This window comes from Phocoena sinus, chromosome 10 (assembly GCF_008692025.1).
Source record: "Phocoena sinus isolate mPhoSin1 chromosome 10, mPhoSin1.pri, whole genome shotgun sequence".
In the NCBI taxonomy this organism is placed as follows: domain Eukaryota; kingdom Metazoa; phylum Chordata; class Mammalia; order Artiodactyla; family Phocoenidae; genus Phocoena; species Phocoena sinus.
The window spans coordinates 85,864,062-85,889,539 of NC_045772.1; positions in this window are offsets into that span (position 1 = coordinate 85,864,062).

Consider the following 25,478-nt stretch of genomic DNA (forward strand, 5'->3'; position numbering starts at 1 on the left):
GAGGGCACCCATCCCGCAAGTGCTGTGAACTGACTGGTAAGAGCTCACAACTACACCTTTCTCTCAGAATTGCCAAACAGGAACTACCTTGTATGGAAATGCCTGGAAAGTTATAACCTCCCTCTTTAGGGATAGCCTGTGGCCACAGGTTGACTAATTCATGGGTTGAAAAGCCCATCCCCCTTACCTAAATTTGGGACAATAGTGTGGCACATTTTTAACTCTAGAGTTCTCCAAGGGATAGGTGGATCCAGACTTTAGCTGAAGCCCATTTTTGCTTGGCTTTTTCTCTTGTCCTCTCCTGCTTCCCTCAGTTTTTCACAGGTTTTTCTTCTGAGAGCACACCCTTAATAAACAACCTTCAAAAGAATTCCAGGATCTGGCTCTGCTTCTAGGGAACAAAACCCAAGACATAGGGAAAATAGATTTTTTATAAATAGACCTGAGAACCTAATTAGAATATAGGTTTTTATAGAAAATGCATTTCAAATTCAAATAAAGTCACTCGTGCATATTTTTTGAAATAAGCCCATTATGCACCTAAGACTAAATATATATTAAAATACAGGGGTTTTTTTCAGATTGTTTTATAAACAAAACCAGATAAACATATATGCAGAGAAATAACTACTCTTCTGCTTCTGGGTAGTCACAGAGTAAATAATTTCAGAACTACCTTCTTGCTGAGAAGAAAAGAAAATTTGGAAACTATTTTTAAAATTTTGTTTGAAAGCAACATAGAGTTAATAAGGTAATAAAGAATGATGAGAAAAAATCCATAGAAAGATAAAGGCTTAAGAAGATGATCTAGAATTTAGGACCACTTTTCGCCTGCAGGAATTTGCAAATTCTATGCAGGTGAAGATAAAGTGATGACACACCAGGAGATAAGATAACATGAATAAACCAGCAGAAACAGCATACAGTAGAAATAGACCCACAAACAACTCCAGATATTAGAGTTATCTCAGAGGTGTTTTAAACCAACAATACTCATTAGGTTCAAGGAAAGGACGAGATTAAAAATTTTAGCAGGGAATTGGAAATGATATATATATATATATATATATATATATATATAAAATAGATTAGAACTCAAAGAGTATAGCAGCAGGTGAAAAAACAGTGAGGAGATAATTACTGAACTGAAAGATAAAAATCCATAATGAAGCATGAAGAGACAAATGGGTGGAAAACTTAAAAGAGAAAGTAAAACAATTAACAACACTTGTGTTGGGAGTCCCAGAGAGAGAGAGCGAGAGAGAAAAGAAAATGGTCAAAAGCGATGTTTGAAGAGATAATGGCCGAGAACATCTCAAAATTAATAAAACCACAGATTCTAGAATCTCTTACCTATTCAACAAGAAGAAGTAATATATCAACTTTCCAAGGATAAATTGTGAAATGTAAACATATTTTGGAAAATATTATCTATAGAACTGAAGTAATCACTTCACAGGATTATTGTAGGATCAAATGTGGTAACATATATAGTTATTTCAACGATTTTATCTTAATGATAATTCTAAGTTCTTTCATTTACTGAGCTAAGATTCTCTAAAAACTTTTATTTTATACAAGTCATGAAAACATTAGGTTAAAAACCCACATAATTTATAGATTAACTCATGTAACAACACTTGTTACAATATGTGAGTTATAACATTAACTACAGTAAGTCCCCTACATACGAACCTTCAAGTTGTGAACTTTCAAAGGTGCAAACGTGTGTTCCATCAACATCAGGTGTGAGTGAAATTGCAGCTTGCCCTCCGTCTCCTATTGCTGACGATCCTTCAGCTCTACCATCTCCCACCTCCTCTCCCCTCTCCAGTCAGTAACTCTTCTTGCCTCTTCACTCGATACCAACCCCTGTATGCCAGCTGTTGTACTGCACTGCTGTACTTTCCACACCATAAGATTAAAAGTGTTTTATTTTTTGTATTTGTTTGTTTTTTATGTATTATTTGGGTGAAAAGTATTATGATCCTGTTACAGTACAGTACTATATAGCCGATTGTGTTAGTTGGGTACCTAGGCTAACTTCGTTGGACTTACAAACAAATTGGACTTACGAAAGCACTCTCAGAAAGGAACTCATTCGTATGTAGACTTACTATATTCTCCCTCTTAGCCTTTATAATTCTTAAGTGTAATATTTATCAGTCTTAAAAAGTTGCTGGAATGATTTGGAAGTACTAGAGCCAAGTGGGGTTTTTCTGGCATTAAGGAAGGAATGTGGAAGAAAACCAGCAAAGTAAACCAACAACTGAAATTAAATAGTCCTCCAATGACTGTGGTATGGGATCAATATTTATTTATATGCTTGTGAAGATAAAGATCATGAAAATTCCAGGGTTTATATGATGCCCAAGTACATTTTTTTTTAAAATCCTTATCCAATTCTTAAAAGCCACTATTAGATAATTACTGAACATTGATAATGCCAGGAAGTTAGGAAAACAGAAAACTTGAAACTAGCTCATAAACATTTTAATGACCTAATAAGAGTTATTTTCACCTACAGATATTGATCAAACTCCAGAAGAATAGAGATCATTCAGCCAAGTTTACTATCCTCACATGACCTATCTTGGCTGTTTATCTTTTTTGTCCTCTCTTGAGGTTCAAATCAAGACTTTCATGTTATAACAGAAGGATAATTTACTGAGTGAATTAAAGGAACTGACTTCCAGAACCAAATGAACAAGGAAGCTTCACAAACATTTGTTTTTTTCTGGGATGTTTATTTTCAAAATCATAAATGTATGTACTTGAATAAGAAATTATTTAACCAGTAGAAAATAGTCTGCCAAGAGTTTCACTGTCATAACAGCTTCTATTCAATACAGTAAGATACACTTTTCTTTCCACATCAGATTTCATGACAATGTTTTCAGTTGGGGATAGATTTTCAAAGATGAAGTACAACAACCAGGAAAGCATACAACCATAACTACAGAGAATTAATAAACTTTAATTGGAGTCAAATAAATTTTGAATTAATTTGTTTACTAAATATGTATTCAGTGATCAATGATAGAGAGACAAGGACCATAGGCAAAAAGATGAGAAGATACAGAGCTAACTTGAAGGAGGTTGTACTCTAGAGGTGGGCACCCATGCGATCCACAATTGCAGAGTTGTTCAATAACTTAGATGCCAAAAATGTTTGAGTGAGATATTATGGAACCATAGATACAGGTATTTCTAAGTATTCTTGGGGAAATCCAAAGAGGCTCAGAGAAGTCTGCCAAAAAGTTGAGAGAGAGGAAAAGGGGGCAGCATTCTAGTCTGTAAGAATAGTCTGTGCAAGTGAAGCATAAAACAACAACAAGGGAGAAGTAGGGAATGAGATTATTTAGACAGACAGGGACTAGGTAATGAAGGAGTTGCGACTTCCACCAACAGGCCAGTTGTTTTTAAAAGAAACCAGTGGATCCCCAAACTCCCCTGATGGGGTCCAAGGGGAGACCGAGTAGATGGGGCTGCAGGCCAGGCCTCTCAGAGTAAAATGGTACCATTTGATATAGAGTGGATTCAAGCAACATTTTGATTGAAAATCACTGCTGAAAGTAATGGGCTCTACAAAGGAATGTTATTCAGGTTTTCTCAAGAGCTGAATTAATCAGAATATATTTCACAAAATTAGTTTTAATATATTCCTATTTTGAAAGCCACATCATCCATTTTAAAAAGACAAGGAATAATGACAAGAAACAGAGACAGGGACCCAGAAGATGACTGAGGGCAGCAGTTGAAGTCTAATAACTGTATTTTGCTGTGTTAGATCATCTTTAAGTGATTGGCAGCATACTTGATATGGCACGCATCATCTGTTCCATTGAAAGTTGCCATGTCTTGTTTGACAATCACAGATATAAATGATAGTTCTGTTTAATGATGATATCTTTACATCTCACAGTTCTTCAATATCTTTCAACATATAGGAAGAATAAAGAAGTTATTATTAGCAGAGTGTCCTACCTTTGGGAATAGGATACAATAATTCTGAATTCCAAAGATCGTGTAAAACTGATCGGCGTGACCTTTAACGACACTGGATTCTCATTTAAACAACAGAAGCTCCATTACTTGGGCATTAATCATTAAACAGAATCAATAGGGAGAGATAGCAAATGCTTATCCCCAGATAAGCAGTAGTTGGTAAAATGTAGCTGGTATGAAATTGACTCTTGAAACCCTTCAAACCAAATAGAGTATTTCCAAAATGCTCTCTTATAAAATATGGTTCCCAGAATGGTTCTCACTTGGTTATTTTGAGAAGCTGTGATTTGTTTAAAAATCTGCATATAGGGGCTTCCCTGGTGGCGCAGTGGTTGAGAGTCCGCCTGCCGATGCAGGGGACACGGGTTCGTGCCCCGGTCCGGGAAGATCCCACATGCCGCGGAGCAGCTGGGCCCGTGAGCCATGGCTGCTGGGCCTGCGCGTCCAGAGCCTGTGCTCCGCAACGGGAGAGGCCACAACAGTGAGAGGCCCGCGTACCACAAAAAAAAAAAAAAAAGTCTGCATATAAATCTCAAAATTCATTCTGCTATTATTGATGAAAATATGGAAACAAGAACAACTACACCACATGGAAGACTGTCTAGACAAGAATGTTGGAGGTTATGACTGAATAAATTATTATTTGCTGAGAGCCAACAGTGTGCTTGGCATTAAGCAAGACAGCCAGAGAGCAGGACCCCAGCCTTTGGACTCACAGTTTAAGCCAGACACAACAAACAACCAAATCATAAATCACAACAGCTAAATAATATGGTGTAAATTTCAACAGGCATGAATTTTGGTGTTGATTTACTTTCTTGGCAATAATAAATTAAGAGATACCGAGAAATAATCATCATAAAGATTGTCCAATGTAATGTTATTAATCCAGTCCCCTAATTAGCTACCTGACTGAATTTTAAAAGCAGATTTTGACATTTAGCAAACATGGGAATGCTTTTTTTTTTTTTTTTCTGGTACGTGGGCCTCTCACTGTTGTGGCCTCTCCCGTTGCCGAGCACAGGCTCCGGACGCGCAGGCCCAGCGGCCATGGCTCACGGGCCCAGCCGCTCCGCAGCACGTGGGATCTTCCCGGACCGGGGCAACGAACCTGCGTCCCCTGCATTGGCAGGCGGACTGTCAACCACTGCGCCACCAGGGGAAGCCCAAGGGAATGCATATTTTTAACAGTAGCACTTATAAAACATTTTATTGCATGATGTTATGAAAAGCAAGTTATACTTCATGTCCTTAACTTCTTCTTGTGTGTACATTTGCTAATTTCCACCTTGCAATCTGTCATGCGTTGTGATCCCTGGTCTTATTTGATGATGAATAGGAATAGTAAGCCATAAGAGTAATTTTTCCCTGCTTTTTTTCCTCTTAGGGTATATTTTTATATGCAGTCATAATGTATATAAATGTCACTAGCTCAGGACATCAGAAAAGCAAGAACCTCAATATTTTTCCTGTTGTCACCTTTCCAAAGAGTACCAAAGGTCTTGATAAATAGTCAGCTTTGAGGTTAGAAACCTATACTCGGTACAATTCACAAATTTTCTGTCTTTACCCTGTTGTAAGAAATTAGGTGGTATTTAGGTTTTGACTAACATAGAACATCTATGGACCTCTGTTTCCTCACCTGTAAAATGGGGGCCACATGCAAAAAACCGAAGCCCTTAGTAACACTCAGTAACAGTGAGTATTATTATTATGTAACACCATATTTATTTAAATAATTATTGTTTCGACATTGTCCAAGTTATCATGGTAGAAAAATATAATTTAAAACAGAGCTAACAGATGGACATATTTTAGAATTATCTACACTGAAACCCCAAGGAAAGGAACGTATTTGCTTTTTTATGTTTTTGGAGAGATAAAGCATGAGAATTGGGGGGACTCCATGACAAGTAATTCTTCCATTTAGGAGCCATTCAAAAAGAAGGGCCTAGCTGTTGTATAGGGTGGATGCAGGTTTTGTGAGTCTTGAAGTTTATACAATTTGAGATCCTTTTTAAGGTCATATACATATTTAATACAAAATTAAGTATTGTGGTTTGATGGATCCATGTACATAAGGATCACAGAAACTTAAATTTTATTAACTTCCTGGTGGATCTGCCCTCAGGGTGAGATAAGGTGAACTTCAGATCCTTCCAATAGCAGAGGGTAGAAATGAGAAATAGGATTAAGGTTAGTTCTTTGAAGTTTGTAGAAACCAATAAACATGAAATCTTATTTACCGAAGTCAGTGCAGGAACCAAGAAGACCCATCTTTATATCCAGAAGTGTAACGTGGATACACTCACATGGTTAGAATAAGGTCTTGCTAAGCTCACATTCTGTAAAAAGTGCTATTCACCTGGTTCCACCCACCAAAGGACCCAGTGTCAGAACTACGGTCAAAGTAGGAGGTACATAGTCCAGATACACAGAATAATCCCTACGCAGGCTGTTACACATTGAAGTTGGGTGGTGGATGACCAAGGGATTTGTTTGGAGTACATTCTTTCATTCAGCAATCCTTTTGGGGGATTTACTATGTGCTAGGCGCTCTCCTAGGCAGCAGGGATGCAACAGTAAGAAAACCGATTTTTTAAAAATAGGGCAAAAAAATCCATTTCCATGCCTACCTTCTATTCAGAGAGTACAGAAGATAAACAACACAAAAAAGTCAATCTCATAGGGTATTTGAAGGCGGTGTGTGCTGTGGGAATATGAAGTAGAGAGGGGACGAGGGCTGGGGAGGGAAGAGGTACGATTGAAAAGATCTAGGCCAGGAAAGGCTCCCTGTGAAAGTGACATTTGAGTAAAAGACTTGAAGGAGAAAAGTCTAAAAGCAGCAAGCCATGTGGTTATCTGAGGAACAGGCCTTCCAGGACAAGGGAAACAGCAAGCCCACATTGCCTAGAACAGTGCCTGGCACACAGCAGGGGTTCAATAACATGTATTCCATAAAAAGGAAAAGTGGGTTGGGCTCATCAAGATGAGTTTGGGGCAGTGATGCAGGAAGGAGAGCCATTTTTTTTCCTTTTGGCAACAGGGACCCTCAACAAAAGACAGAAGAGCAGATGCCTCTGCTGTGGAGGTTACGTGGTTCCGTGGCACCTGGTGTCACCATGGCCACTCAAGACCACTGTAGCATTTACTTGGGACGGCTCCCCTTAGTCTTGTCCTGCCCACTTAGCATGGCTTTGATTTTGGTCCTCTTTGGTACCAAACTCTGGGCCTCAGCAATGCACTCCATTACTTCCCTGACTCTTAGCAATCTCTCCTGCCAGCCACTTTGTTTCGATCTGTTGCAGGTACCTCAACTTACATGACTTCACATGACTAGTTGGAGAGTCCATAGTAATGGCACTGCTATCTAACTGTGACTATTGGCACAGATCAATCTACGTTACCAGTCTACTACCAGGACAAACACTGCATTTATTTTTTCATAATGCCAAGCAAAATCATAATGTAGACTCTACCGTCAGTTACGTGAATTGAATCAGGAGGAGAAAGTTGTTTATAAGCATCTAAAAATCACCTTCTGTGTTTCACAAGCAATAAAACAGAATTCAGAGAAAAATCCAACGCACGTTATAATAATGCACTAAATCTCTTCTACTTACATTTCCCAACTTATACAGTTCATTTTCATTAGCTCATATAAACACTCAAGTCTGTAAAAGTTAGCAGTGTGACCAGTGCCAGGCTAAAAGTAGAGTGGAAAGAATTTGCTTATATACCCAACTATAATAATTTGAGAAACTGTAGTGAGCTGTGTCTTAGCCTCTCATTTATTCCTGCATCCCACCATAACCCTTTCCTGCAGCCATTCTGGAGAAATTCATTCTTTTGCTTCCCTGGGACAGATCTCAGCAACTAAAACTCCAAGTATCTGATTTACTGAGCACTCACACTGGGACAGGCCCTGACAGAATGGGGCCACATACAGTGCCCCTTTTAAAAATCACCAGTACCCTGGGGAAGAAGGTATAAAAAATTTAAGCTCAGATCAGGCAAGTAACTTGATCAAGGTCACACAGTTTATGAGAGCCTAAACCTGGATTAAACCAGAGAGCTAGAGGATGCTAGAGCTTGAGATTTTAACTATATTCTCCACACTCCCAAGTGTTAATCCTGATAGGAGAGCAGGGTCAGGCAGAGAGAAGATAGTATCTTCCTGACAGTAATAAACGGCTTCCCAAGATACCTCCCTGAGGCCGACATTGTTACTTGTCTCTTTTCCCCTTGGTCATGGAAGCCTGATTTTGTCTGGGGTGGGAAATGGTAAGCAAAAAGTAGCTAAATACTTTTTCATCTTTCCTTGCAACTAGAGCTGGCCCCATGACACACGGCCAATAATATGTAAATTAAATTCTGCTAGGCAGTTCTGGGAAAGATTGTGTTTCCAACCTTTCCCAGAAGGAAACAAAGAACAAGCTTTACCAGAATCTTCCCTCCTCCTTTCTTCCGGCAGTTGCCATCTCAAAACTATAAGGGAAAATCTAAAACAAGACAAAACAAAGACAAAAAAAACCCATGGAGATCTTAGCAATGAAATTGGAAGATTGGAACCTACATCAGACTACCTCCTCCCAGACAACTTGTTATAAAAGGAAAAGATATTCTTCATTTCCTCTCTCATTGGCTGGGTGTTCTGTTACTTGTAGGTAGACACTGGTAGCCGACACAGGCCGTTAGAGACCAGAGTAACCCTGGGTCAGTGATTCTCCGTGGTTACTCTTCCATCCCAAACACATACCACCAACCAAAGATTTAAATGTTGTACAAGCTACAGAATCAAGTGGAGCTATGTACTTTGAGGTCAGCTATTTCCTTATTCCACATAGATGTAAAGTTTTTCCTTCCTATCATCTTTTTTGGTTCACTCTCTTTTGTTCTCTGTCCAAAAATGTACACGTAAGAGTTATGTGAAATACTAGTCAGTGTTATCAAGTGGCAGACTAATAGTAAAAGGATGTAATGATCTCTAGTCTCTGTGTCTTCCTTTGATTTTTGTGTAATGAACCTGAACTGAGGAATATGTTGTGATTTGGCTTTATTTGAATTTATTTGGTTTAACTCAGAGAAGGACCAGGCCCTGATGCAATATTTTCAGGATGGCCAGGGTAGAGGACAAATCCAATCTAGTGAAAGAGACATTCTTTCCCAAAGTTACTAGAGCTGTCTTTCTGAAATTCATCTACATCTGCTCTGTGACATCAATAGAGAAATAAAATCTCCTGAAAGTGAAAATGGTCTTCAGAGGTGGGTTGTGTTATAACTTAAACTGTGCTACTCAAAGTGGGGTCCCCAGACCCGCAACATCGGCATGATCTAGGAACTCGTTAGAAATTAAAATTCTCAAGCTCCAGAAATCTGCGTTTTAACAAGCCCTCTAGGTGATTGTGTTAATGCTAGAGTTATGAAAACCACTACTTTTTTTTTTCTAGATTAATAACAAGAGAAGGAAATAATTGAAGTGCCTGGGAAGAATTTGGAAGGAGAAAAAGAAGCGAGGAAGAAGAAGAGAGAAAAAGGTTAGCATGATGGCTGATTGCTGTGGGGACACGTTTTCATAATTATCCCCCATACTACCTTAACAAATATTTTGGTAAAATCTATAAAACATATGACAGTGGCTTTCTTGGGAAATTGATGTCATTGAATTTGTTCGTACATGTAGAAACTGATTAGGGTGGAGGCTGAGTTCTGGGTATAGGTTTGACATGGGGGGAAAAAGAGAAATTGCACCTCAAACAGAAGGGACAGGGAAGGCCCCGCTGGCATCTGAATTACACATGCAATTTCCCTAAAGAAGTTCTCCTGACGACGTTTGACACAGAATCTATATTTGTTGCAAAGCCTTCCCTTCCTGTCCTTCTTGCATCCTGGCACCCCTGCATACGTGCTCCACCACCCTACACACATAACACACAGACTCTCCTAGATCTAGGAAAATACCCATATTGCTTCAGCATTTTTTTAATTGGACACTTTTATCAACTTTTATTAACTCCTTGCTGTCAGATCTTGATGTAACATCCTGATATTGTTTTTCCTCCCTGCTCACTCATTGGATTCAAGGCTCTTCCTGGAAATGGATTTCCTGTTATCTTTAGGGCAATCTTTGGAGGAAAATATCCTCTTAAAAACAGCTGCAGAAATCTTTTCTTTGAAAGTTTTGTCATTTATCTGGAATTTTAACCTTCCACTTATATAAATTTTCACTCTTCCACTGATCTGTGATCCCCTGCATCCAGCCTGTGAACTCCTTTATTTCTGGGACTTGGTGTTATTCATCTTTGTGTTCCCACTGACTAGGAACAGTGCCTGACACACAGTGAATACTCAGTAAATGTCTGATGAATAAATGAATGATGTTATCAATAGATGCTAAACTTTCCAAGGCCTCAGCTTATCCCACTGGACTCCTGTGCTAGATACCTGCCCTCTACGCCCCCGCCACTCTCTTGTACCCTGATGCCTTGATGGTTTTGGCCAGTGGAGAGCCATGACAGGAGATTGGAGGGAGAGAGGAGAGTGAGGTCGTAGTATACATTCCCCTGCTGTCTCCTTCCCTGTGGAGCCACCTTGAATTGGTTCTGTCCCTTGACCTAAGGTCACTGCTCCTTTCAAGGTAGGCTTCTCCATGCTCTTTTTCCCCATTCTAGTAACTTCTTCCTGTCTCTCCTTTGGGATAAAGAATGGTAATAGCTCTCCTGACCCTAACCAGGTTGACTAGCTTTTGTGGTTCCTCTATGCCCTGCCCACATCTCTGTAAATAGACCCATTATTAAACCATCCTCAAATTATCCTGTTCTGAATGAGCCATCTGTGTACTACTGGAACACTGACTCATATAACTGTCAAATATAAAAATATTGGAAAACCTTCCATATCTTTAAATATTCACCAACAATTGGGTTGTTCTCAATACATGTTGTTTCTGCATAAATATGCTATTTTAGATATTTCATAAGTATAGAATTTTACACTGGGGGAGTTAGAAAACTTATGCCCCCTCTAGTCTCCTGTAGAGGCAGGCAGAGGGCCCTGAGCCAAGCTGGGTCTGTCTGTAAAATACTCTAGCAGAGCCAGGATTCCTGCAAATAACTTCACGCAGCAAAGGATTTCAGAGAATGCATAAATATACATGCAAAATATATTCCATTTGGTTTTCACATGCATAATACAAGTTTTCCTGTGGGTATAATATCTTTGATTTATTACTTTTGCTTTTTGATTTGTAGGATATTTACATCTTAAACCTTCTTTGCAGCAACAAAATCACTTACGAAACTTGAAAGAATGTACTTTGAAATCTATATTTCAAAAATTTTTAAACTTCTAAAAGCTCATCAGCTGGTTCTGATTGGAACCCAACGTGGAACCCCAGTATATATTATAGTGGTACAGGGTTGGTATTAAACCTCTGATTTTTTAATATCCTTTTGTAAAGGTAGTGTCACAGTATGGGATTGTAGATGACCCACATTCTTGTGTTTGCATCCAAGAGAAATGAAGGAGGAAATATCTGGGGAATCAGAGGTCCTCACTTGTACTACTACATGGCTGTTATGAGCACGTCATTAATTTCTCTGCACTTTGCTCCTCTCACTTATAAAATAGAAGAGTTGCAGTAAATGATCTCTAGCGTCATTTCCAAATCTGTAGATTTTTATCCTGATGTCTTTAGAAAAAAAGGGAATATGTTTCTTTTCAAAACTCAGTCTCCATAGCTGTGTCCTAGCTGGATAGAACCCCAAATGACTTGAAGCCTTATATCCATTATTTTCCAATTAAGAAAAATTCAACTATGCTGCTCAACAAATTCTTGAAATTCTTCCTGCCCATAACTTTTGCTTCATTCACTGTTATTACCACAGCTAATTTAATCGTTTCATGTAACTATTGAAACAACACCTTCCTCAAATCTCACCCTCCAGCACTCCCGAGTCTTTTTGGAGAATGGACAGAACGGCCCATACACAGACATACTCTGTGTGCCTTACTTGGTCTATGATACCCAGACATGTTCCTTAAAATCTTGTGATCAAAGTACTCCACCAGGTCTCTCCCCACAGCTCCCCTTCTTTTGTGATTTAAATTTACAGACCTTCCTTGATCTATTCAATCTAGTCCTCCTGAAAACCTTTATGTTTCTTATTTTGAACTTCTGTATCCGAAAACATACCCAAGGTTAGCACATGTTCCTGTGATTGCTGCTTCCTCCATGAAGCCTCCCTGGGCTGGAAGACCAATTCACTCCTCAGTGTCACCTTCAATGACAGCAGGACCTCAGCAACTCCGCCCTCTTCCTCATCCAACAATCCTGTCAAGCACCTATTCAGTGGGAGTACTCTGTACATCACCCACAAATGCTTGATGTCCTTTCACACATGAATATGAAATCTTGTCTATTTCACCACCATTCATTGCTCAAATGGATGAGTATCTGCTTGTGCTAGCTTGCGTCAGCATAAAGCTGTGTGAATAAGGAAACACATCTGCTCACTGCAGTACAGTCATGGCACCAGTGGTCAGGGTCACACTGCTGAAGGCATTCCAAGCTTTGGGAACCCTCCGGGCCCAGGCACTAGTGAACACCCAGGTATGTTGCTCAGATCCTCTAGCTGCAATGAAGAACTTACTACCCCAGGAATGCTGCCTGCAGACAGCCCCTAGGGTCAGCCCCCTTCCAATATTGCCTCAACTGTCCAATTTTTGTCCAAGTCAGTTTCTCTTTGAAGATGGCCTGTATCTAAAAACTGTTTGGCCTGGGACTAGAAAAGTCCATCTCCCTCCTCTCAACTCAGGGTGGCTGTGAAGTGTCCTTTAGAACTTCCCATAGGGCTGGCTGAGGCTTCTGCTGAAACTGCCTTGAAGTTTGACTTTTTCCTCCCACCCCGTTCTGCTTCCTTACCTTCTCTTCACAAGCATTGATCCTAAGAGCCCTCTGTAAAGTCCCTCCTGCATCCTGATCTCCATCTTAGAGTTTGTTTCTCAGGGACCTCAACCTGCAACACACATAATAGATGAGAAAAATCTCCCACCCCTAGAGGAGTAGGAATTTAGAGGGAGAGCCCACCTACAGCAGATAAGGTCTCAGTTTCCCACCTTCATTTTAGGCTTTTTTAAAAAAGAATGAGATGTGGAGACCATATGTTAAATAAACTGATTCAGCAAATGCCTGTACTTTCAAGTCATGATAAGTCCTAAATTTAGTGAGTAGAAATAAACATTTGGTGAGTAGAAATAAACATTCAGTGAGAAACTATTTTGTTCCTTATAAAGTATCTTATATGCATTTAAGTAGTAGTAAGACTTAAAAATATATAACCACCTGAGCATTGTTATGCCCCAAAATAACAATAATATCTTAAATATTCTAATACCCAATCTATATTCAAATGTCCTCAGTTGTCTCAAATTTTTCTTTTGCAGCTGATCTGTTCAGATAATAAGAACCAATAAAGTTCATTAACTGCATGGTTGCAATAACTCTTAACTACTTTATTATTTATTTATTGCACTTTTTTTAAAAAAATATCTTTATTGGAGTAGAATTGCTTTACAATGGTGTGTTAGTTTCTGCTGTATAACAAAGTAAATCAGCTATACATATACATATATACCCATATCTCCTCCCTCTTGCGTCTTCCTCCCACCCTCCCTATCCACCCCCCTACGCGGTCACAAAGCACGGAGCTGATCTCCCTGTGCTATGTAGCTGCTTCCCACTAGCTATCTATTTTACATTTGTAGTGTATATATGTCCATGCTACTCTCTCACTTCGTCCTAGCTTCCCCTTCCGCCTCCCCGTGTCCTCAAGTCCATTCTCTAGTAGGTCTGTGTCTTTATTCCCGTCTTGCCCCTAGGTTCTTCAGAACTTTTTAAAAATTATTATTCCATATATGTGTGTTAGTATATGGTATTTGTTTTTCTCTTTCTGACTTACTTCACTCTGTATGACAGACTGTAGGTCCATTCACCTCACTACAGATAACTCAATTTCATTTCCTTTTATGGCTGAGTAATATTCCATTGTATATATGTGCCACATCTTCTTTATCCATTCATCTGTTGATGGACACTTAGGTTGCTTCCATGTCCTGGCTATTGTAAATAGAGCTGCAGTGAACATTGTGGTACATGACTCTTTTTGAGTAATGGTTTCTCAGGGTATATGCCCAGTAGTGGGATTGCTGAGTCTTATGGTAATTCTATTTTTAGTTTTTTAAGGAACCTCCATACTGTTCTCCATAGTGGCTGTATCAATTTACATTGCCACCAAACAGTGCAAGAGAGTTCCCTTCTCTCCACACCTTCTCCAGCATTTATTGTTTGTAGATTTTTTTTTTTTTTTTTTAACAGTTACTTTTTTTTTTTTTTTTTAAGAAGATGTTGGGGGTAGGAGTTTATTAATTTATTTATTTTTGCTGTGTTGCGTCTTCGTTGCTGTGCGAGGGCTTTCTCTAGTTGCGACGGGCGGGGGCGACTCTTCATTGCGGTGCGCGGGGCCTCTCACTATCGCGGCCTCTCTTGTTGCGGAGCACAGGCTCCAGACGCGCAGGCTCAGTAGTTGTGGCTCACGGGCCCAGTCGCTCCGCGGCACGTGGGATCTTCCCAGACCAGGGCTCGAACCGTGTCCCCCTGCATTAGCAGGCAGATTCTCAACCACTGCGCCACCAGGGAAGCCCATTTGTAGATTTTTTGATGATGGCCATTCTGACCAGTGTGAGATGATCTCTCATTTTGATTTGCATTTCTCTAATGATTAATGATGTTGAGCATTCTTTCATGTGTTTACTGGCAATCTGTATATCTTCTTTGGAGAATGTCTACTAGAGCTAAACAATGAATTTGGTAAAGTAGCAGGATACAAAATTAATGCACAGAAATCTCTTGCATTCCTATACACTAATGATGAAAAATATGAAAGTGAAATTAAGAAAACACTCCCATTTACCATTGCAATGAAAAGAATAAAATATCTAGGAATAAACCTACCTAAGGAGACAAAAGACCTGTATGAAGAAAATTATAAGACACTGATGAAAGAAATTAAAGGTGATACAAATAGATGGAGAGATATACCATATTCCTGGACTGGAAGAATCAACATTGTGAAAATGACTATACTACCCAAAGCAATCTACAGATTCAATGCAATCCCTATCAAACTACCACTGGCATTTTTTCATAGAACTAGAACCAAAAATTTCACAATTTGTATGGAAAAACAAAAGACCCTGAATAGCCAAAGCAATCTTGAGAAAGAAAACAGAGCTGGAGGAATCAGGCTCCCTGACTTCAGACTATACTACAAAACGACAGTAATCAAGACAGTATGGTACTGGCACAAAAACAGAAATATAGATCAATGGAACAGGATAGAAAGCCCAAAGGTAAACCCACGCATATATGGTCACCTTATCTTTGATAAAGGAGGCAAGAATATACAGTGGAGAAAAGACAGCCTCTTCAATAAGTGGTGCTGGGAAAACTGGACAGCTACATGTAAAAGAATGAAATTAGAACACTCCCTTACACTATACACAAAAATAAACTCAAAATGGATTAAAGACCTAAATATAAGCCAGACACTATCAAACTCTTAGAGGAAAACATAGTCAGAACACTCTATGACATAAATCACAGCAAGATCCTTTTTGACCCACCTCCCAGAGAAATGGAAATAAAAACAAAAATAAACAAATGAGACCTAGTGAAACTTAAAAGCTTTTGCACAGCAAAGGAAACCATAAACAAGATGAAAGACAACCCTCAGAATGGGAGAAAATATTTGCAAATGAAGCAACTGACAAAGGATTAATCTCCAAAATTTACAAGCAGCTCATGTAGCTCAATGTCAAGAAAACAAATAACCCAATCCAAAAAATGGGCAGAAGATCTCTTAACTACTTTAGTCTATGTAGTTCCCCTCCCTTCTCATGCTATTGAATTTGCTGGAGAAATCAAATTATTCATCCTTTATAGAATTGTACCCATATTCTAGAATTGTATGATTGTTTTTCTGTGATGTTTTTAATCAATATTTTTAATTGAAGTTTAGTTGATTTACACTGTCGTGTTAATTTCTGCTGTACAACAAAGTGATTCAGTTATACCTATGCATACAATTTTTTATATTCTATTCCATTATGGTTTATCATAGGATATTGAATATAGTCTGTGTGCTATACAGTAGGACCTTGTTGTTTATCCATTCTATATATAAAAGCTACATCTGCTAACCCCAACCTCCCACTCCATCCCTCCCCTAACATCCTCCCCCTTGGCAACCACAAGTCTGTTCTCTATGTCTGTGATCCTGTTTCTGTTTCATACATAGGTTCATTTATGTCATATTTTAGATTCCACATATAAGTGATATCATATGGTATTTGTCTTTCTCTTTCTGACTTACTTCACTTAGTATGATAATCTCTAGTTGCATCCATGTTGCTGCAAGTGGCATTATTTCATTCTTTATTATGGCTGAGTAGTATTCCATTGTGTATATACACCTCATCTTCTTTATCCATTCATCTGTCAATGGACTTCTAGGTTGTTTCCATGTCTTGGCTATTGTAAATAGTGCTACTATGAACACAGGGGTGCATGTATATTTTTGAATTATAGTTTTGTCTGGATATATGCCCATGATATATGATTGCTGGATCATACAGTAATCCTATTTTTAGTTTCTGAGGAACCTCCACACTGTTTTCCACAGTGGCTGCACCAACTTACATTCCCACAAACAGTTTAAGAAGGTTCCCTTTTCTCCACACCCTCTCCAGCATTTGTTATTTGTAGACTTTTTAATGATGGCCATTCTGACCAATGTGAAGTGGTACCTCACTGTAGCTGTGATTTGCATTTCAGTAAGAAACTATTAAGTTCTAGGCAGTTTACCTACATTAGTTTCATTCAGTCTTTATGGTTACTCCATAAAGACTAACATGCTCAAAGAGTTAAGGTAATTTGCCAGATATCACACCATTAATAAGTTAGTTAAAAACAATAGGACTTTGAACACTGCAAAAGATAAATGGACATAAGTTTTCAGCTCTTAGAAAAAGAGGCACTAACTTAGATGTCTCCTTTCTGCCTGGCTCTTTAATATACGGTTTTAAAAGATTTATACTCTGATAAAAGTGGAGACCACTGTTGCTGAGTTTGCCTTTCAAAGCCACGTTGGAAACCTTCCGCCAACTCTTGGTTAGATGTAGAGGAAAAGGAACCCTTCTTGTTCTTTGTCATCTATATACTCAACAAAGCAAGAGCTTTACAATCAAGCATTATCACTTTCTGATGATGGCAATACATTGTCTACCAAGAATACGCTAGCATTGGTACATATTAAGTACTTTTGTGAAATACAAGGTTTGGGGAATTTAAGAAGAAAATAAAAGGCATTAAATTATACTTTCCCCCAGATCAACATCTCCCTCCTCTGTTTTTTTTGTCAAAGACCATCCCCCAAATGAGCTATTTAAACTCCTGGGAGCGCCTGTTTATTTTACGGCCCAGAGAAACGTGTTAAGTATTAGAGAATTGTGCCGAGAGACTGCTTAAGGGGGGTTTTTGTTAACTGACCTGAAATTTTCTGGGCCTTTTACAAGACTTGAAAATTTCAAAGTGAATTTATGCATGTTTAGAATAGCCAGAAAAATCAAAGTGAAAGGGACCAAAGAGACCTCTGGAGTGTAGGTCTCTTTCTCATGTAGACAGTTTAATAGCTGCGTGTGAAATAGCAGCATGCTGTTAAAGATACTTTGGGAGGGCCAGTCTCACCCATAAAGCAGTGGATTTCCTGCGAGCATTGCAGAATGTTGCCATTGGCTCCTCACTGCTGGAAGGCTGCTCTTGGAATCCTCCAAAACTGGCTCTCTGTGATTCTTCTTGAGCAAAGATCACATTCAGCAAATCGTAAGAAGGGACAATAGGTCACTGGCTCTTGAAAAAAAAAACCACTACCATTTCCCTAGATAGGTCTCTAACCTAGTGGTGTTCATGTCTTAAATAACTTTGAGCCCTTAAGGAAAAATCCATCTTGTCAGTTTTCTTCAACTCCTTGCCAGGCTCTTTATCAGAAGAAATTAAATACCTGTCCTTGCAATCTTTATGTCCTGAGTAAACAGTGTCAAGAAAATTGTCTGAAATACCAATTTTTCTAATATTAGGAATTTTTATATTTTTTCACACATGACTATTTTTGCATTTCAGCATTTTTTTAATTGAAGTATTGTTGTTTTACAACGTTGTGTTAATTTCTGCTATACAGCAAAGTGACTCAGTTTTATATATATATATATATATATATATATATATATATATATACTCTTATTTATTTATTTTTGTCTGTGTTGGGTCTTCATTGTTGTGCTCAGGCTTTCTCTAGTTGCGGTGAGCTGGGGCTACTCTTCGTTGCAGTGCGTAGGCTTCTCATTGCGGTGGCTTCTCTTGTTGTGGAGCACGGGCTCTAGGCACATGGGCTTCAGTAGTTGCAACACGTGGGCTCAGTAGTTGTGGCTTACGGGCTCTAGAGAGCAGGCTCAGTAGCTGTGGTGCACAGGCTTTGTTGTTCTGCAGAATGTGGGGTCTTCCCGGACTAGGGCTTGAACCCGTGTCTCCTTCATTGGCAGGCAGATTCTTAACCACTGCACCACCATGGAAGCCCTATACTCTTTTTCATATTTTTTTCCATTATGGTTTGTCACAGGATATTGAATATAGTTCCCTGTGCTATACAATAGGACCTTGTTGTTTATCCAGTCTATATGTAATAGTTTGCCTCTGCTAACCCCAAACTCCCACTCCATCCCTCTTCCACCCTCCCTCCCCCTTGGCAACCACAAGTCTATTCTCTATGTCACACATTACTTCTAATTCTTCTAACAGTAATATTGACTTGTAAAACAGTAAAGGGTCCTGGTTAAAGTGGCTATAAATGATGAATATTGATAGTGACCATTTATTAAACACATACTAATCCTCACTATGGGCCAGGTACTAATTATGCAATTGGCACACGCATAATCTCAACAGCCCTCAAAGAAGAGTTAAAGAGGTTAGATAAAAAGCAATACAATAAAACTCAGTCCCGTATATGACTCACTCCAGATTGTGATTCTAAACCACTGAACTGTACAGTGTCTCCAAAGTGAAGCTAGAAACAAAGGGTGACCTCTTTCCTCCTTCCCTTCTCCAGAAATACTATTTACAAGGCAAGAGAAGATAGGAGCTTGATACAGTCATATTTTATCCTACAGTGACTTTGAGTGAAGAGTAATGAAACTTACTGCAGCCCCTGGCAAAATGCTTGCACATACCAAGCATATTGCTTGTTGTCTTTGATCTTATTTGATAGATAGTTAGATGGATAGATAAATAAATACACACATATATTACAAATTATGTATAACATATAAAGTATATATGAAAAAGTATACAAAAAATTTCTATAATGAACATTACATAAACATTTATGGAGAAGATACAAAACTGTTTTCAATGGAGGAAATTATATTTATTAAGGGAACCCTGCCAAGGACATTCATGTTCTATCAATAGTTGAAAGGTCTATGTTTTGATATCATTTATAAATGAGTCACCTGAGGATAAAGTTTGTGGCACAAGGTCACATGGATACTAAAGCTAATCATCTAAACTAAAGCACCCTCTCAATTCTCAAATTGTCAACTTTTCTTATCGTAATACCCTCACCATTTCCGGCTGATTTCCAACAGCTGTTTTTGTTATTGTTCTCGATGTTGCTTTCATTTCCTGCTCCCCTTTTTCATAGAGATATTTTCAGAATAAATCCGCCTTTCAGCCAAGATCAATTTGTCCTACTTTAATTCTCACCAAATGATATAATATAAGGTTGACTCTATTGTAGTAGTTGCCAAATTTTGCTTACATTGAAATCATCTAGGAATCTGGAAAGACACACTCATATTGTATGCCTATCCGCAGACATTCTGATTTAACTAGTATGGTTTGTCGTTGGGGAATCTGGGCATTTTAAAGCAGTGGTCCCCAACATTTTTGTCACCAGGGACAGGTTTCGTGGAAGACAATTTTTCCACGGACAGGGGTGTGGGTGAGGGGATGGTTCAGGCAGTAATGCGAGTGATGGGGAGCGATGGGGAGTGACGGGGAGCGATGGGGAGCGACGGGGAGCGGCAGATGAAGCTTCGTTTGCGCGCCCGCCTCTCACTTCCTGCTCTGTGGCCCGGTTCCTAACAGGCTGTGGACTGGTACCAGTCCATGGCCCGGTGGTTGGGGACCCCTGTTTTAAAGCTCCCCAATGTAATTGGTGCAGCCGCTATGGAAAACAGTATGGAGCTTCCTCAAATAACTAAAAATAGAGTTACCATATGATCCAGCAATCCCACTCTTGGGCATATATTCAGACAAAACTATAATTCGAAAAGGTACATGCACCCCAATGCTCATAGCAGCACTATTTACGATAGTTTAAGACATGGAAGCAACCTAAATCTCTATCAAAAGATGAATGGATAAAGAAGCTATGTTACATATATACAATGGGATATTACTCAGCCATAAAAAAGAATGAAATGAAATAATGCCATTTGCAGCAACATGAATGGACCTAGAGATTATCATACTAAGTGAAGTAAGTCAAAAGAGAAAGACAAATATCATACGGTATCTAAAATACGACACAAATGAACATATCTATGAAACAGAAGCAGACTCACGACATAGAGAACAGATTCGTGGTTGCCAAGAGCGAGGAGGGTGGAGGAGGGATGGGTTGGGAGTTTGGGATTAGCAGGTGCAAACTATTATATTTAGAATGGGTAAACAACAAGGTCCTCCTGTATAGCACAGGGAATTACATTCAATATCCTGTAGTAACCGTAACAGAAAAGAAAAAAAAAATGGTGTAGGGAATTTTCACTATATATTGTAAAGCAAACAAAGTTACAAAATAATATATTAAAAATATTCAGCTTAATGATAAAAAATAAAGCTCCCCAGGTGATTATAATGTGCAGCAAAATCTGAGAACCTTGTTCTTTATTTTAGTCTTCTCGGCTGAAATCGCCAAAACTCCCTGCTAATGCCATTGAGCTATATACTCGCTCTCCCTGTGTATTCCAGTCATCTGTGGACCTCCAGGACCCTGCCCTTATTCCTTGAAGATATTAGTAGTGGTCACTCCAAAACAATTACTGCCATAATTTTTGGTGGTTTCCAGACCAGGTAGACCATTCTTCCACTATCTTGTCCTTTCAGATTCTTGCCTCCTTCCTTGAACTGTGGTTGTCCTTACACTGCCTAAGTCACCTCTGGCACAATCATACCCTCCTTATGCTTTACTGATGATTGCATCATTCACCAAGCTCAATTTCAAACCACCACACTCTACCTTTCAGCGTTTGAGACAATACATCACTCCTTCCATCTTCAACCATATTCTCCACTCGGCTTCCAGAACTCCCCATTCTTTTGGTTCCCTTCCTACCTTTCCAGTTGCACCTTCTCGGTATCATTATTGCTTCCTCATCACCATCTTACACATGAAATTTTGGAATCCTTGGATTTCGACACTATTTTTCTTTCTCTTCATACACATTCCCAGGTCATCTCAATCAGTCTCATGGTTTATAATCTCTGTGGCAAAATGATTTGCAAAGATTTTGTCTCCAGCTTGGGCTGCTTCCCTGAACTCATCTCAGATATCTCACTGCTGATTCAACACAATCACTTGGATGCTCACAGTTGGATGCTAATAGCCATCTCAGAATTTGTGTTTTCAAAAACAAACTCTTGGGGCTTCCCTGGTGGCGCAGTGGTTGAGAGTCCGCCTGCCGATGCATGGGACATGGATTCGTGCCCCGGTCCGGGAGGATCCCACATGCCGCGGAGCGGCTGGGGCCGTGAGCCATGGCCACTGAGCCTGCGCGTCCCAAGCCTGTGCTCCGCAACGGGAGAGGCCACAACAGTGAGAGGCCCGCATACCACAAAAAACAAAACAAAACAAAAAAAACTCTTGGCAGCTGTGGGTGTATGTCCATGAGGCCCACCTTGCTGCACCTGGACTCAGAACAGGAAGGGACAGAAGTGGATGCATTGGGCTAAAATAAAAGAGAAGAAGGATGAGCTAGAGATGCAAGTAAAGTGTCTCAATACTGACTAGAAACCATGGAGTGAGATATGAGTTAATTGTCAGCCTCTGCTCTAGGAATTGCTTTTGATATCTTCACCTATTCAAAGGGTTTTTTCCCTCTTTTTTTTTTTCTTGATTTACTGAACTAAAATAAAAGCTATGAAAAGATAATCAACCAATCAATCAATCTTGATTCCTTCCAACACCACCTACTCTTCCTCTAGTCCCATCTCAGTAACTTGCATCTTATTTCTTTTGGTTGCTTGGAACCAAAACCTTAGAGTCATTCTTGGCTATCTTTTTCTCCCACGCATCACATACAGTCCATCAGCAAGTTCTGTTGGCTACTCTTTTAATATGTATTTTAAATCCAAATGCTTATTACTTTCCTCTATCACCCCCAGCCTGGTCTAAGCTGCCATGGAGTGCTGCCATTAGTCTCCTAACTGAGCTTACTGCTCCCACCACTTTTCCCTTCCAGTTTAGTCTCCTCCTGTGTATGGAGGTCTCCTTTAAAAACAGAAGACACATCATGTCACTCCTCAGCGCTGCATCACCTAGTGATTCAGTCTCACTTAGAATCATGCTGGGTGAGCTAAGATATGGCACAAATGAACTTATCTGTGAAACAGAGGCAGACTTGCAGATATGGAGAGCGGACTTGTGGTTACCAGGGGGGAGTAGGGGTTGGAGGACGGATGGATTGGGAGTTTGGGATTAGCAGATGCAAGCGTGATATATAAGATGGATGGACAACAATGTCCTGCTGTATAGCACAGGGAACTATATTCTTTATCCTGTGATGGGCCATGGTGGAAAAGAATATGAAGAAGAATATATATATATATACGTGTGTGTATGGCTGACTCACTTTGCTGTACAGCAGAAATTGATACAATGTTGTGAATCAACTATACTTCAATAAAATTTTTAAAAATGAAAAAATAAAAAAGCAAGGTCACTCTAGGGATGGACAGGCCCTCTATTATCTGCCCCTTTGTGATCTCTGACACCCCTCTTATCACTCTCCCCCTCCCCAATACACTCCAGCCTCCCTGGCCTCCTTGCTGTTCCTCAGATGTGACAAGTACTCTCCCACTTTGCTTCACTTCCTCTTCTGTTTGTCTGGATTCTTTTTCTCTCAAACCTGCAGGGCTTTCTTCCTCACTGTCTTCAGGTCTACTCAGATGTTACCCTCCTCAGAAAACACTTCCATGATTATTCTACATGAAAATTTACCCTGCCTTTTTAAAATCACTTATGGCCACCAACACATTACACAGAAGTCAACCAATCTTCTGTAAGAGCCAGCTTGTAAATATTTTAGGCTTTGGGGACCAAAGCTCTCATGTCTGCCATAACTACTTAACTTTGCTATTGTAGTTCAAAAGCAGCCATAGATAATATGCAAAGGAATGGGCATTGCTGTATTGTAATGAAACGATAATTACACAAATAGGTGGTGGGCCAAATTTGGTCTATGAGCCATAACTTGTCAACACCTGCCTTATATAGTACCTGTTTCTTACCTACACTCACCTTTTAGAATGTAAACTCTTTGTTGGCAAGACTTCTCCATTTAATATTTTAAATAAATATTGAACGTTGCATAAATCTACTTTTTTTTTGTAATTGTTGCATCTCTTCTGTTGATATTCTGCCATAGGTTGATCAATACCAAAGGGACAATATTTTCATCATTCAAGAAGTAACTGTGTATGTTTGGGCAGAAATTTTGACAGTTTCTACCATGGAAATGTACTGTTAAAAAAAGAAAAATCCAGTTAGTGTTCATTGGTAGATTTTTTTTTTTTAACATCTTCATTGGAGTAAAATTGCTTTACAATGTTGTGTTAGTTTCTGCTGTGTAACAAGGTGAATCAGCTATATGTATACATACATTCCCATATCTCCTCCCTCTTGCGCCTCCCTCCCACCCTCCCTATCCCACCCCTCTAGGTGGTCGCAAAGCAATTGGTAGATTTTTTAATGAAATATAAAATCAATTCTTTGCATGTTCTGTGGTTAAGCACAACTATTATTGTTTGGCATCTTTGAACTGCCATTTTCTTAAAAAACAAAAATTGAATTGAATCTGAATCAAATTGGATAAAGACCTAATCTATGTTTTAATGTTTTAAAATAATGTAAAATTTTAATTAAATATTTTCAATAGAATCTTTTCTTCTGAGAAAAGTTTTCCCTCTAAGGAAAATGGTCATTATTTTCAGTTTCACAAACCACAGAAGACATACAACCTCAGACTGTCAAATATACATTGTGCCTGGAAACCCACGTCAATCCTTATATAGAATGTTTCCCCAAAGGAAGATTTGCTCTAAATACCATCAGAATCCCATTGCCATGAATACCAAGCTGTTAATTCAAAAACAGTAAAAGCTTATGATTCTCAGCAATCCATCTTACTGGCTTGTTTCTGTGATAACTCTTTGATGGTCAGGATTGCTTCCAAAGATGTGTTCAGACTAAAGTATCAGTGTCTATAATTTACTCAAGTTGAATTTTTCACTAACATAAAAATTTTCTGTTTTGCACCTTGTCCTGAAACTAAAGCAAAATGTTTTCTTCCTCAAGTTATTTAATCTTATCTCCTATGTGTTCCTAAACTATGTCTTAAAAGCATCCTCCTGGTGTTCCTGACAGAAGCCGTTATGAGAAATGTCAAGATTTCTTATTTCCTAATTGTCGTAGAAAATGCGAGAAATTTTCAGGCTATGAGTTCCCGAAACACAAAATGCTTCTGCACTTAATACTTTCCCAGTATCCGCAGCTATCAGTTAGATATTTTTGATTTGCTACTAGATCATTATTCTGATAAGAACATAAAATAAGAATTAAGAAAAAGTATCCTTTTTGACAATAAGCTGTCTTTGCTTCAAAATTGTTGCTCAAAAGTGAAATAAATAAATACATAGAAGTATCCAAACTAATTGAATTGCTTTCTCATCTCAAGATGTTGTCCCCTACAGTCAGTTTTGGAAGGTAAGGCAACTCCTCCAGGCACTGACTCTGAGCATTAAAATTTTCTATCTAGGCCTTGAATTATCACCTTATACTTTTCTAAAAACAGAAGTCCACTCACTCAGCTTATAATACATATTTCTAAAGGAAAATAAACACATTTCATTCAGATGTTTGTGAAAGCAAACACAGACACTGTCATCCAAAGAGCAGAATTTATGGGGAAAAAAAAAGAGAAAAGATGGTCCTGGGATCATTCAAATCCCAAAGGAAGAGAAAGACACATATCACTTAGCAAAAATTCCCACCAGAAACAAGTACACATGTATTTGA